The sequence below is a fragment of the Lepisma saccharinum genome, chromosome 23 (genome assembly GCF_977018435.1).
Source record: "Lepisma saccharinum chromosome 23, izLepSacc3.1, whole genome shotgun sequence".
NCBI classification, from domain to species: domain Eukaryota; kingdom Metazoa; phylum Arthropoda; class Insecta; order Zygentoma; family Lepismatidae; genus Lepisma; species Lepisma saccharinum.
The window spans coordinates 49,878,736-49,892,274 of NC_139251.1; positions in this window are offsets into that span (position 1 = coordinate 49,878,736).

Here is a 13,539-nt window from a genome sequence, read left to right on the forward strand (position 1 = left end):
GTTCCACAAGTGCCGATCTCAATTGCGGCGGGAATTTTATGCAAAAGAAAACAAAGTAATGTCCCTGGGTAGAGAAGATACGAGAGTGTACTTCATTTCTAATGCTTTGTTGTGTCAATATCCGATTTGAAATATTATGTTGGCGTAAATAGGCAGATTCCTGCCTGCTTCGCTGTGACGATGACGGCAGGAGCGTAGGAAAGAATTGATGTGGTGCTCAGGTATTGGCGTGATTGGTCCTTGTGTAAAATTCACGTGTATACATTTGCAATTATTATTATTATTTTAACTTTTTGGAGAATAACGTCTATTGCTGGATTCAGGCATAAATATGAAATGCATTTCATTAGTAGCAGTGTTAGTAATACTCATACGAGTTAGGAGCGTGACCAGTAATTGTAGTAGAAGTAGTGGTAATATTAACGGTAACTATATCAAAATATAATCTCTCACAATCCATTTCCCACCACATATCACCTTCCACTGTGCTCACTGTTACTTTTTTAGTCATTTTATTATTTTGCAAAGAATTAACTGTCTTTTTATAAAACTACGTAGGTGTGTTTCAGCCAATGATATATAAATAGCTAGATAGCTAACTCGCCACCGACAAGTGAAGCCACACAGGAGGTCTCCGTGTTTTACAAGAACCCGTTGTCTGTATGCGCGGTAGCCCTATATATGGTCATTTCTTGCAGTGCACATGACTGCATAACTCTGGGTAAACCAAGGTCGGATGTTTCCTTTCATATATATGTATCTATTAATTGTGGACCTACATTTCTACTGTGAAATACGTAACTATTTTATGTATATGTTACTAGAAATGTGAGAGTACGTGAAAGGAAGCCAGTTCGTGTTTCGCTTCATATATTTTTGTAATTTTATATTATTTGTGGAATAAGCATAGGCGCTGACTTAGGAGGGTGAGGCACTTTCTACCTCCTTCAATTCCTCAAGAAGTGTATACATTATGCGTAAAAAAATATTGTTAATCTTCCTCAGTTAAAATAATAATAATAAGGAAATTGTATTTTACAAGAAGGGTTGTTGCATTTATGATGAGTATGGGAACAAATTTATTGAGGCTGAAAAGCAAGGTAGATTATATGTTGTAAATACATTAAGTCAGGGTGTAAAGTGTGCTGCGTCAACAAGAAAACATAATGAATCATTAAATTTGTGGCATCGTCGTTTTATGCATGTAGGGAAACATCAAATTCTAGAAATGGCAAAGTAAGAGACTGTGTTAGAGCTTAATTGCAAATTAGATAAGCCAACACCATGTAATAGTTGTTTAGTGGGAAAGTCAAGCCGGCAATCATTTATGAGTAGTTATTTCACAAAAGGGAAACGTCAGTACTCGAACTTGTGCAATCCAATCTTATGAGACCTTCGGATGTGAAAAGTTTAGGTGGCGTATATACGCATAATAGCATAATAGATGATGCAAGAAGATATACATATGTTTACTTTTTGAAATCCAAAGATGATGTGTTTAGGACATTTAGGGATTGGAAAGTGGAAGTTGAAAAACAAACTGGAAAAAGTTTGAAAATAATACGAATTGATAATGGGTTGGAATTCTGTTCGATGGAATGGGATGACTTTTGTAAGGAACATTGAATAATACATGAAAGAACAATAGTATATATACACCAGAACAAAATGTGGTGGCCAAACGTATGAATCGAACACTTGTGAATCATGTGAGAAGTGCTTTCAGTGATAGTAGCATGCCAAGGACACTTTGGGTTGAACTAACATACACAGCAGCTTACATTAGAAACCGTACAACAAATAGTCATAATGAAGCAAAAAAAACATATGAACTGTAGCATGACAACTCCCCAGACAAAGGAAATTTAAAGAAAAAAGTTATATTCTTCAACGAAGATAACCAAGCAGAATCTGAATATAACTTGCAAAATATGTCTCAAGAAAAGAAGAGGAAATGGGTGAAAAATCTCATGAAGAAAATTTAACCAGAAAACATCATATGACACTAAGAAAGTGAGTAAAAATACAAAGAGGAGGAAATTTTCGTGAGATAATTTCTAATTATAATTTAATTTAATATAATACATAGTATGTAATAATAAGGAACCTCTCTTTATGTTTTTAAATTAAAGTTTTATTCTAGCTTGAATCTCCCACTAAGAAAGAATCCGACTCGGAAAGAACATTGCTGTAATCAGACAATAAATAAACAGTCATACTCAGTCCAAAATGAGTACGTTGAAGATCCTACAACGTTTGAGGAGGCAATGAATGGTAATGAAGCATTGGGTTGAAGCCATGCAAGAAGATATAGAATCACTAAATGAACATAATGTTTGGGAATTAGCAGAATTGCTACATGGAGTCACTCTTGTTGATTGCAAATGGGTATTCAAGAAAAAGACCAATGAGAATAAAGTGCGGTTCAAAGCACGACTAGTAGCTAAAGGTTTCACACAGAAAAAGGGCATAGATTATAATGACATTTATGCTCCTGTACCAAGTTTCAACACAACTAGATTACTCACTGCAATTGCTGTCGAAAAAGGATAGAAGCTGGACCAATATGATGTGAAGAATTCTTACCTACATAGTGAACTGATGGAAACTATATATATATATATATATATATATATATATATATATATATATATGAAACTGCCAGAAGGCTATGTAAAAAGGGGACAAGAAAGACTGTTGCAGATTGAAAAAGTCTATATATGGCTTAATGCAAAGTGGAAGATGTTGGAATGAATATTTGGACGAGAGCCTAAGAAAGAAATGGTTTATTAGAAACAAAGTTGATCCTTATGTTTACAGCTTAGATTTAAAAAGGGGAAGATTGATACTAATGGTATACGTTCATGATATACTAGCCATATCACAAATGAAGCAGTGGTTGAAGACATGTTTGGAATTGTGTTTCAAAGTGAAATATATGGGATTAGCATCACATTTGCTAGGGGTGAAATTTAATTATCTAGATACAGGCGGAATAACATTATCACAGGAAGATTATGTTGATCAGCTACTGAGATGATTTGAATTACAAGATGCCAAGGATTTCCATACACCAATAGAAAGTCGATCTGAATCCTCAGATGAAGACGGACAGGAAGTTGATGTCCCTTATCGAGAACTTATTGGTGGGCTATTATATTTATCTCAAAGGACCAGACCAGATATAGCATTTCGGGTTGGTAAACTAGCACAATATTGTTGCAAATATAATAGAAAACATTGGAACGCAGCCAAGATGATTTTTTGATATATGAAAACTACCAAACATTGTGGTATTACATATCAACCTGTAGGTAAACCAACGGTGGCATACTGCGATGCTGACTGGGCTAACTGTGAAGAGTATCGCAAGAGCATTGCTGGTTACTTAGTCATTCTTGGAAAAGCATGAAGCAAACTGCAATTCCATTAAGTACCATGGAAGCTGATCGTATGTAGCATTAGCGTCTTGTGCACGTGAAATTACTTGGATGAAGCAAATGCTGAATTCACTTAAATTATAAGATGCAGATGTGGAACCAACAATGATCAAAAGTGACAGTAGCAGCCATTGCACATACTAAGAACTTTGTGGATAAGTCAAGAACCAAGCACATTGCAATAAAACATCACTTCATAAGAGAGAAAGTAATGGAAGGAGTTGTGGAAGTGCAATTTGTATAAAGTGAAAATAATCTAGCAGACTTATTTACGAAATCACTATGTCGTAATCTGCATGAGAAACATTGCAAGAGTATTATTCATAATGCTGTTTAAATGGAAATGGTATTAAATGTTTGTAAGATATCATTTCGAGATGGGGGGGGGGATGGGATTGTAGGAGATATTTGTTTTAGTAACTTTGTTTGTAGAGATTTACTATGAGTTGGCAACTGTGACCAGGCAGTAGTCTGTTCCTTTTCTACTTTTTTCTTTTTCTTTTTTTCTTTTTCTAGCCTGATTTGATACATAACGTCATCCCCTTTCCTTTCAAATTTTTGCGTTGAATTCAGTATGGCGTCAACAATACGCCGAACCTGCGCTTGACACACACGGATAGGGATCTCCCTGTGCCAAACCTATTTCTTTCATGACCAATTATACCCAGGATAACATTTGACTTGTCATAGTTCATATAATGGGGCTTTTATCAGTCACATAGTTACACATATTATTTTGTATCTTGTGATCCCATTGCACTCCCAGGATGATTTTTTGATGTTTTACAGTATGGTACGAGGGACCAAATATATTTTTTTCACGATTTTTGGTGATGACATGTTTTGAGATATTCAAGGTCAAAAGACAAGGTCAGGTGACAAAATTATATTTTTTATCCAAAGGTAGGCTTGTTATATATCACTGGAAAGCGTATTCAATTCCCTCTACAATAAGCTTTATTTGAGCTTCCTAGGCGAAATAGGGGGCGGAGTTACAGCAGATTTAGTATAGCTAAGCGGGCTCAAAAAGTGCCAATTTATGCTAAATTTGACCTTGAATAATTTAACAATTACAAGACGCACGAAACTAAAACGTTTCATAGTTACTAACTTCCATTCATAGTTTCAACTCCCCAAATTTCATGAAACTCGGAGATGGTCAGGTTGTGGGCTTTGTTGATTTCATATGGAATGACTCGAATGTCTTTTTAATAAAAATAATTTTCTATTTCCTTTCATCACTCCTATTCATTCTTAACTTTATTTTACAAAACGAAGAGACAAGACTTGTTTCGTTGTACTCGCAGCAACACTCAACAACTAAGGTAGGTGAGCTAATGGTGGCCATAGTTAAGGTTCTAGGCCAATTTACAAATCTCCAATGAGAGATAAATTTATGAAATTTTTAAGAAATAACTCTTATAACTAATTAACAACATGCACCATATAAATATTTTGTAAAATTGCTTGTCACGTTATTTAAAATAAGATAATTACAAAACTGTTACATCTGTTCCCAAGGCGGACCATGGGTACTAAAGGTGGCTCATTGCTTATAGTTTCGTAGAAAATGTTGCTTGTGCTCAAGAAAACATATTTATTCATGTTTATTCATTTTTTTATAATTTATTAAAGAAATTGTTAGTCTCAAACTTTTGATTGGTGACATGCATTATGTACAGTAACGACGCATAACCGACCTCCGTGGCGGAGTGGTTACTTATTGGCCAACACTCGTTTGTAGAATGATTTCCCCAAGCTTCCATCTCTTGGCATTTTGGATTTGAGTTGTCTTATCATTGGGGAACATTCCTGGAAAAATATTTTCTGTATTATTTCATTCCGGGTTGGAACAAAATTTTAACTATTTTCACCCTACTAATTGTCTTCGAAATAAAGAAAAGAAATACCTCAGAAAAAAAAAATCAGTGAAGTATTTAACATATAAACCGAACATATTAATAACATTTAGTGATTCATGCAAGTGTGTGCAAATTTAACATTATTAGGTAATCTTTAACAATAAAACGTATTTTAAAGGGTAAATTACAGAGGCGAGTGTAACCTGTCCCTACGGGCCACCTTAGAAACTCGCCTCTGGACTACGTTTTTCAACAAAAATAGGTATCGTTCCTTTGACACAAAAAACATTTTTACAACGTAACTATGTGATCAAAAAGATAATTAAACAAGCTTTCAAATTTTTCATGAAATATTTACATTTGTTAATTTCAAGGACATATACACACACACATTTCTTACCTTAAAATAACAACGACAACTAATCAGCTCGATCCCTAACACAAAAACTTACATAAAATGGCTGCTGGAAACCCGAGACAGTTCGTTTTCTGCATAGTACACTAGCGGGGGACTGTGTACATTGACGTAGTGTCATTTGCTAACTTTGTTAAATACTAATATGATTTTTGTGAAGTGGGCCACCTTGGGAACTATGGGAACTCACCTACCTTACTCAAAAATGAAATGGGCAGTCTTTCAGATGATGAGGATGACTTGTCAGATACTGTTGCCTCAAAATATTGTCCAATTGAGGCGTTGCGGATAGGAAGGGTGAACTCAACAAAAGTACATTTAGAGGAAAATGTGTTTCAAGTTGTGAGACAAGAATCAAACTCAACAAAAAACTTTGGAAATCTTACCACGTTTTTGTGGAATTCGCATTTTCCTCACAATGTGCATTTGTTGACTTCGCCCTTGAGCGAGTTTTTTTCTGAGTTTAAAAATATTATTGCCTAAAGCAGAAGGAAATTCAAGGTTAAAACTTGAGATATCGTGTTGTAATTAAGTGCAATTGTAATTTTATTTATCTTATTAAACAGCATTGTAAAAAGAACAAGAGCGTGTGCAAGAATTCGGAACTGCAACTTCTACATTTTTTATCATGTTAAATCCCAGAAGCTGAGAAAAGTACAAATATCTGTTAACATAATGTTTCGGTGGTAGCTGAAAGGAAACATTTTATAAGGTAAGGGGATTTCTAAAGTGCATATTTAAGGTCGTTTAAGTTCATAATTGTCCGGGCCCCAACCATAACCTAAAACGCCTAATAAATTAAAATTTTTCACGAACTCTTTCTTTAAAATTAAATGAACGTGGGACCAATACATGAAGATATGTTCGACCTCAGATTTCTTAGTGAAAGCCGAAAAACATGCCAGGACATTCCGTTTCAATCGTACCCGACGTTATATTTTATTCAAACACATTTTTGGCCAATGGATATACCCCTATCAATCTCCCTGGATTCGGCACAGTAGACATGTAAAGATTTCTATATAAAGATTACATTTAAGCCAATATCTGACCATTGTGTTAATATTTTCCGGTGTTTCTATGAAATATATACACTCATACATGGGCGTATATATAGTTCACGTAAGTGGAGGGGTTCAACTTTTGGAATGGTTAGGGTTGCTATATTTCATAAGTGAAAATCCGGGACACTGCTGACCAGAAGCTTGTTGGGGAGCGGGGGGTGGGTGCTGGACCCAACAAAGTTGTGTGTATGTGTAGCTATATCTGTTATCATATTCTTTACACTTCTTAAAAGAAATCCACTTCAAAGTATATCAATTATGAAATTAACTGCTATCTCAAAATGTCGAAACTTTCTTTGAGAACTGTGGACTGAACAGTTCGGGCACCCAAGCACTGACTGTTTACAGTAAGTAGCTTCTTATGCAATGGAAGAGATTTTCAACAGAAATTCAGTGCTGCTAGCAGACGGTGGCGCTATCGTGAAATCAAATATCATTGCAGCATCATCTTGTAACTCGATAACTCTTGTATTTTCTAGAGGGACCAGTTAAATGTACAGTTAGATTGTTTAGTGAAATGAGCATTTTTAATATTATGCATTTAAATATAAATAAAGTTGAGGAAAGTATAGTCTTAATCATTTCTTCTTTCCCACCCGATTCCAGGACATTTGTGCATCCTGTAGAAACTATTCGAAACACCAGGACAAATTATATAATTCAGGGATTGTCCCGAAAAATCCGGGACGTATAGCAGGCCTAGGTATGATAAGGCTATCAATAACCAATCTATCAACCAGGCCATCCAACATTTTGACACACTGTTCCAATGAATGAGGTATAGCATTTCACATTTTTGGAATACGCTGTTGCATTTTGCAATGTGTTGACTGTGGTCAGAGAAACGTGAGTTCGATAGGTACCACAAAATGGTTCAAAAAATTAACAACGAATGTTTACCTTGTAATATTCTTTGGTGCTCTCCGCTGGTGCATTAATCCCTCAGATTTGACGTCTGGGTGTTCTAGGTCTCTTCATTTCTTCATCATAGTCTCTAAGTAGCTTCTCTGCTTTGGAATAAATTTCATTATAGTTCTCAGAACTCTCTCTTAGTTTTGTTTTTAATATATCTATTAGAATACTGACATATTCACAGTACTGAACAGTCCACCTTTTGAGGTGCCCAACGTAACCTTGCACTGGATGAAAACAATTTGGTTAGAACAAGTGGGAATATTTCAAACTCCCCACAGGTTGCACACAGTGAAGAAGCTGAAGAGCTTGCTGAAATATTTCTCTTCTACTAGTAAATTGTAAAGTCTGTAAAGTTTCTACAATTAGTGAATACAATTCAACAAGTCACGCTTCTTTGTATTGATACTTCTCTGTTCTTCTGGTGTCAAACAAATTGAGAATGTTACGGTGTTTCCCTGGTTTTGTTGCACTGCGTTTTCTTTTTTTAAAAAAATTCCTTTAAGAAGACTCGAGGAAAAAAATATATAATTGATTTTACAGTCCCAATTCAGTTTCTTATCGCAGAAATTCCGAAACTATCAGTAAATTGCAGATATTTGGTCTGCAATCCCATCTGATGTGTGGACTTACGTAATTTCTTTCACATCCAATTTAGGAGACTCCAAAAGTCAGAAGAAATTTTAATGAACAACCGGATTGAACAGGTAATCTGGTAATTTTACTGAACCAAAAGGAGAGGTTGTACCCGTTGACCCCTTCCCTTAAATACGCCCATGAACTCATATACTCTTCGCTGGAATATTATTTTATTTCCTTCTGCCGAATACTCCTGTAGCATTTACAATGGACTCCTACGGAGCATTCGTTATTTCGGACTCTAGAGTCACGTCGGAGAAAGGATTAGTGCAGTGCTCTTCTGCCAACCTATAGTTTATTCTAACTCGTTGCTGACAGCATTGAGCTAATGATGACGTCAAGTATAAGGAATTCAAAACATATTCCGCAACCAGCGTCCTTCTGGTGCGTTTCTCGAGAGAGAAAAAAACACTCTTCCTTTAACAACCGTGCCCATGTTTCCGTTTTGTTACTGTACATTAAAAATCAACCAATCATAACCCGCTTGACCCTTGCCAGAGCAGTACTTCATTGTATGTGACTTCTGTGAGAATTTCATATCAAAAGATCTAATTTAAGAGAGATTGACGTGTTCAATATATTGAGAATTACCAGCCCTCAAATCGACAGCCCATGTACATCTACAACCCCCCCCTTAAAATTTAATTTTGACATAAATATTATATTTTACACATAAAAATGTAATCACAGTCAGAGGAATTTAAGTTACTTATTAGAAGGGCGTTAAAGGAACATGATGACTTCTATCTGAGGGAGCTATTTTGACGACGAGCTAGCTACACTATTATGGAAGAAAATATGCCTTGCTTGCCCCCAGTGTTAAATATTATCTTCCTTGCCCCTCCTTGGAAAGAATCCTGTGGATGTCCATTAACTGCCCCCGCCCATTACATCAGAAAATTACCACTGCCAAACTCGATTGATTTGTTTGGTGACTTTGCATCGCATTTTTTTCACTATTTGCTAATGGCAATTGCGAAAGGAAAATCACAACTAGTGGCGTAGCAAGGGTGGGCCAATTGGGCGACCGGCCGGGGCCTTGTGTCCCACGAGACAGATAACAAATCTATCATCTTCTATATATATAAAAATGGATGTACGTGTGTGTGTGTTTGTTTGTATGTACGTATGTTTGTTTCGGCATAACTCTCGAACGCCTGGAGCAATTTAAACCAAACTTGGTACACGTATCACTTGCAATATGAAAATGAATACTGTGAGGGTAAGACACCCCTGGCACCCCTAAGGGAGCGGGTGGGAAGGGGTGACATGTAAAAATAATCGAAAACGACCGACATTACTGTGGAATAAATAGTTTTCGGGGTCGCTGAGATGCTTAGTGACACTCCCAATGCCGTTTAACTCCAAATTAATTTTACACTATAGTTAGAATTCATTATTTTCCTGTCTAATAGAGGCCTCCGTGATTGCGCAGTAGTAACCTCGTCGCCTTGTAATCAAAGGGTCCGGGATTCGACACCCGGTGGAGGCACATAGTGGTTCGGATTCCACTTTAAACTGTAGATCCAGTCCCGATTAGCCTTACTGTGCATAAAGTGAACTTAAAACACAAAATCCTGTCTAATAGAAGATCGGGATAAATAAATACCCGGGCAACGCCGGGCAATCAGTTAGTATGTAATAAATAGAAGTCAGAAAAATATGGAGAAGGCTAATGTTTATGGGCAATAAAATTAAAATGTTCTGATTTTATCTGTTATTAAATACATAAAATTATGGGCGTAACATACAGGCAAGCTGACCCTAAGCCTAATGGGGTCCGAAAGAAGTAAAGATTATCGTCGTACCTCTCATGTGAAACAATTACCAAAAATTTCACGATAACTTGCTTGGACATTTTTACCCATTTCTTATTTTATTGAATAATAAGCAGTTTGTCTTGTATTTTCTTCTATCTCTTGACCTTGTAGTCCCGATTTTAATAATAAAGCACCTCCAACTGCCAAGAAGCAAGTGTGAGACATTTAAATCCCTGTGTTGTTTCATTCATTCCTACAGCAGGTCCGTACCGAAGAGTTTTTGAAGGGGGGGGGGGGGTACATCCGAAAATGTGGAACAAAGGGAAGATCCGAAATAGTACTGTTGGATTGATTGAGTTAGGATGTTCTACGTCGATTTTCTGACATTTTTGGCTAATCACAACGATGAGGATAAGTGACGATATGATGAAATTGATGAAGTGAGACTTCGTCCCGTGATTCGAAAACAGGACCTAAGGCGTCGTAACGCGCTGTGCTAACCACTTCGTTACGGTGGTCGGCAAAATTCAGTTGTGTACACCCAACGGCAAAGGAAATATGTCCATTGTATTTTCAATCAGTCTGTTTTTCACAGTGTACATCATCTGCATGTGCTAACAACAGTCAGGCAATTTACGTTGAGTTCTTCATTAGTTTCTTTTACCATCCTAACAGCATATCCTAAGGCAAAATTAAATGCATCTTCCTGTCTTAACGCATCATAAATTGTAAGTTTGTCAGACACATTGATACCCACACGAATTTTATTTTCTGTTTCATTGTTGCACACTTTTATCATATTAACAAGCTTCGTAGGTGTTTCAAACTATACTAATCTACTAGTCGGGAACTTGCGAATTTTTCCCTTCCCGACCCAAAGATTCTGTCTTCATCTGAACCTCCTTGTTTTGTTATGACACTTCCTAAGTATGTAAATGACTCTACTTGTTCAACCAGCTCATGGCAAACATTCAATTTTTCTTTTCCCCTTGCATTGACTCTCATTTCTTTAGTCTTGTTCACATTAATAGTGAGTACTTCTATCTTCGCTTCCTCCTGTACTCTTTTTAGTTTCTCCTTCATATCACTAAGTCTTTGTGCTAATAAGCAGATGTTATCCGCAATATATTAATCGTCTAATCTATTTTTCAGTCGCCATTGTATTCCTCTTTTCCCACAATCCAACCTTTTCTTCATAACTCTATCTAGTACTAATAGAATTATTGTAGGAGATAGGATGCAGCCCTGTCTCACTCCATTTGTAGCATTGAAGTAGTCTGTCAGTTGTCCTTCATGTAGGATTTTACATCTGAAACCTTCGTACATATATTTTATTAGGTTTAATATCTTCGTTGGAATACCATAATCTGCTAATGTCTGCCACATGACTCTTCTATTTAGTGAGTCAAAAGCCTTTTCAAAGTCGATGAATGTAATTTATAAAGTGGCTTTCCATTCACTGTATTGTTCCAGAATCATTCTTATAACATTTATTAAACCGACACAACTACGTTGTTTGCGGAAATCAGCTTGTTCCTTCCTCAGTCTTGATTCTACAACATCCTTGGTATATTTAGCAAAGCTATTCCCCTCCAGATTGTACAGTTAGTTAGTTATAGGAGATTTCCGAGACCGGATTACGCTACTCTCTCGTAGCTCTCCAATTTCCTCACAATGGTGGGTTGCCACCGGTCCTATACACAGGCCAAAAACGAAGAGACTGAACCAAGGCGGACTCGTCCAGCAGTCCAAGTCCAAAGCACAGTGTCTTAGACCACACGGCCACGGTGGAGGACAACCAAATTATATGCTTTTTAAAATCAATGAATACCTGATGGACATTTTGATCACATTCCCACTTTTTCTCAAGTGTCTGTCTGATGTGAAAAATATGATCTATACTTCATCTGTTGCGTATAAATTCACATTGATAATCACCTATAGTTTCATTAGCATATTGGGTTAGTCTTGTTAGAAGAGTGTTAGATAATATTTTATATGATGTTGAGAGGAGATGCATTCTACGGTAGTTTGTAATTTAAAATACATAAAAGGAAAAATTCACGTGGTGGGTCTATCAGACATCCCTTGCGTTTCAATATTGTGTTCCGACATGACACTCGTCTGGTTAGTATCGATGATAATTCTTGTTACTTTTATAATTACTATATAACTAGACTAAAACAGAAACACAAACAGATGCAATATTAATAATGTTTAGGTTTATTGTTTGCTTGTTTGAGTTGATGCTTAAGTTCACTTTATACACACTAAGGCTAATCGGGACTGGATCTACAGTTTAAGTGGGATCCGAACTACTATGTGCCTCCATCGGATATCGAACACGAGATCCCTTGTTTTCAAGTTCATTGAATGATAAAATACACTTATATGTGTGATAATGATGCAATAATTGGTTCTAACTCTTTATTAATAATGGTAATTTTTCTAATTATTGCACAACCGCATCTATATAAACAACAAAGAAAATAAGTAATTCAAAAACAAAATAGTTTCTTCAACTTTAGAACTATAGTGATAAAAAAATATGTGAGGTCTCTTAGGCCCCCTCCCCTCAGGTAAGTTTCTTGTACGGGTAAGGTTAGGTTTAATTATAGAAATCTCGTGAATTATTGCAGTTTTAGCTTCATACTTTAACTGCTATTATACATATATGCTCTTATCGCCTGTTCTGTACAACCTTACCCCAATCCGTTTCCCTGCCAAAACCACGGGGTATATACAACTTATATACATACAAATTATATTATACGTATTTACAATGTCTCTTATAATGAAGATCGTATCTGAATGTGAGTTAACAAAATAAAGGGGGCATATTTCACATCACAACTAAAGTTCGGAAATATTGGAACTGGGATTAATAAGAATGGCCTGTCTCGACTAAACGGGACTTCTGGTACTCTTGCATCAATGGTAATAAAACTAAATTAACAAATTTTTCAGACTGCAGATTTCTGGATCCTGCCCCTCTCCAGAAACAATCCATTCGTTTTTGCAATAACGAAATCCATTTTTTTTCTAAATCTGAAAAATCGTCAATGTTATTTTTGTAGGTTTATATATTTCATAGTTCTTAGGAAGAGGAGCGTCGTTCCCATGGCCTTCCACGAGCATGGACCTTGTAAACATATATTACATGTGTTATGTCGTTCGTATAACGCCATTCCATGTGTTACAACGCTAATGACATGTAACTATTTCAAATATTATTTTCTTTTAAATGAAATGAGTATGATAACTAATCCCGAGCTTTTAAAAATGCACACATTATTTACCAAATTCTAATTGTCGATCACAATTCTATCATTTCAGTTTCTATTGGATGTTTGGCTTAATTGTTGGAGCGAGCGTTGAATATATCCACTTGTTCACCATAAGGCCAATCTTTACATTCTGTAAATCTAAAACTGCAAGGAAGGAGAA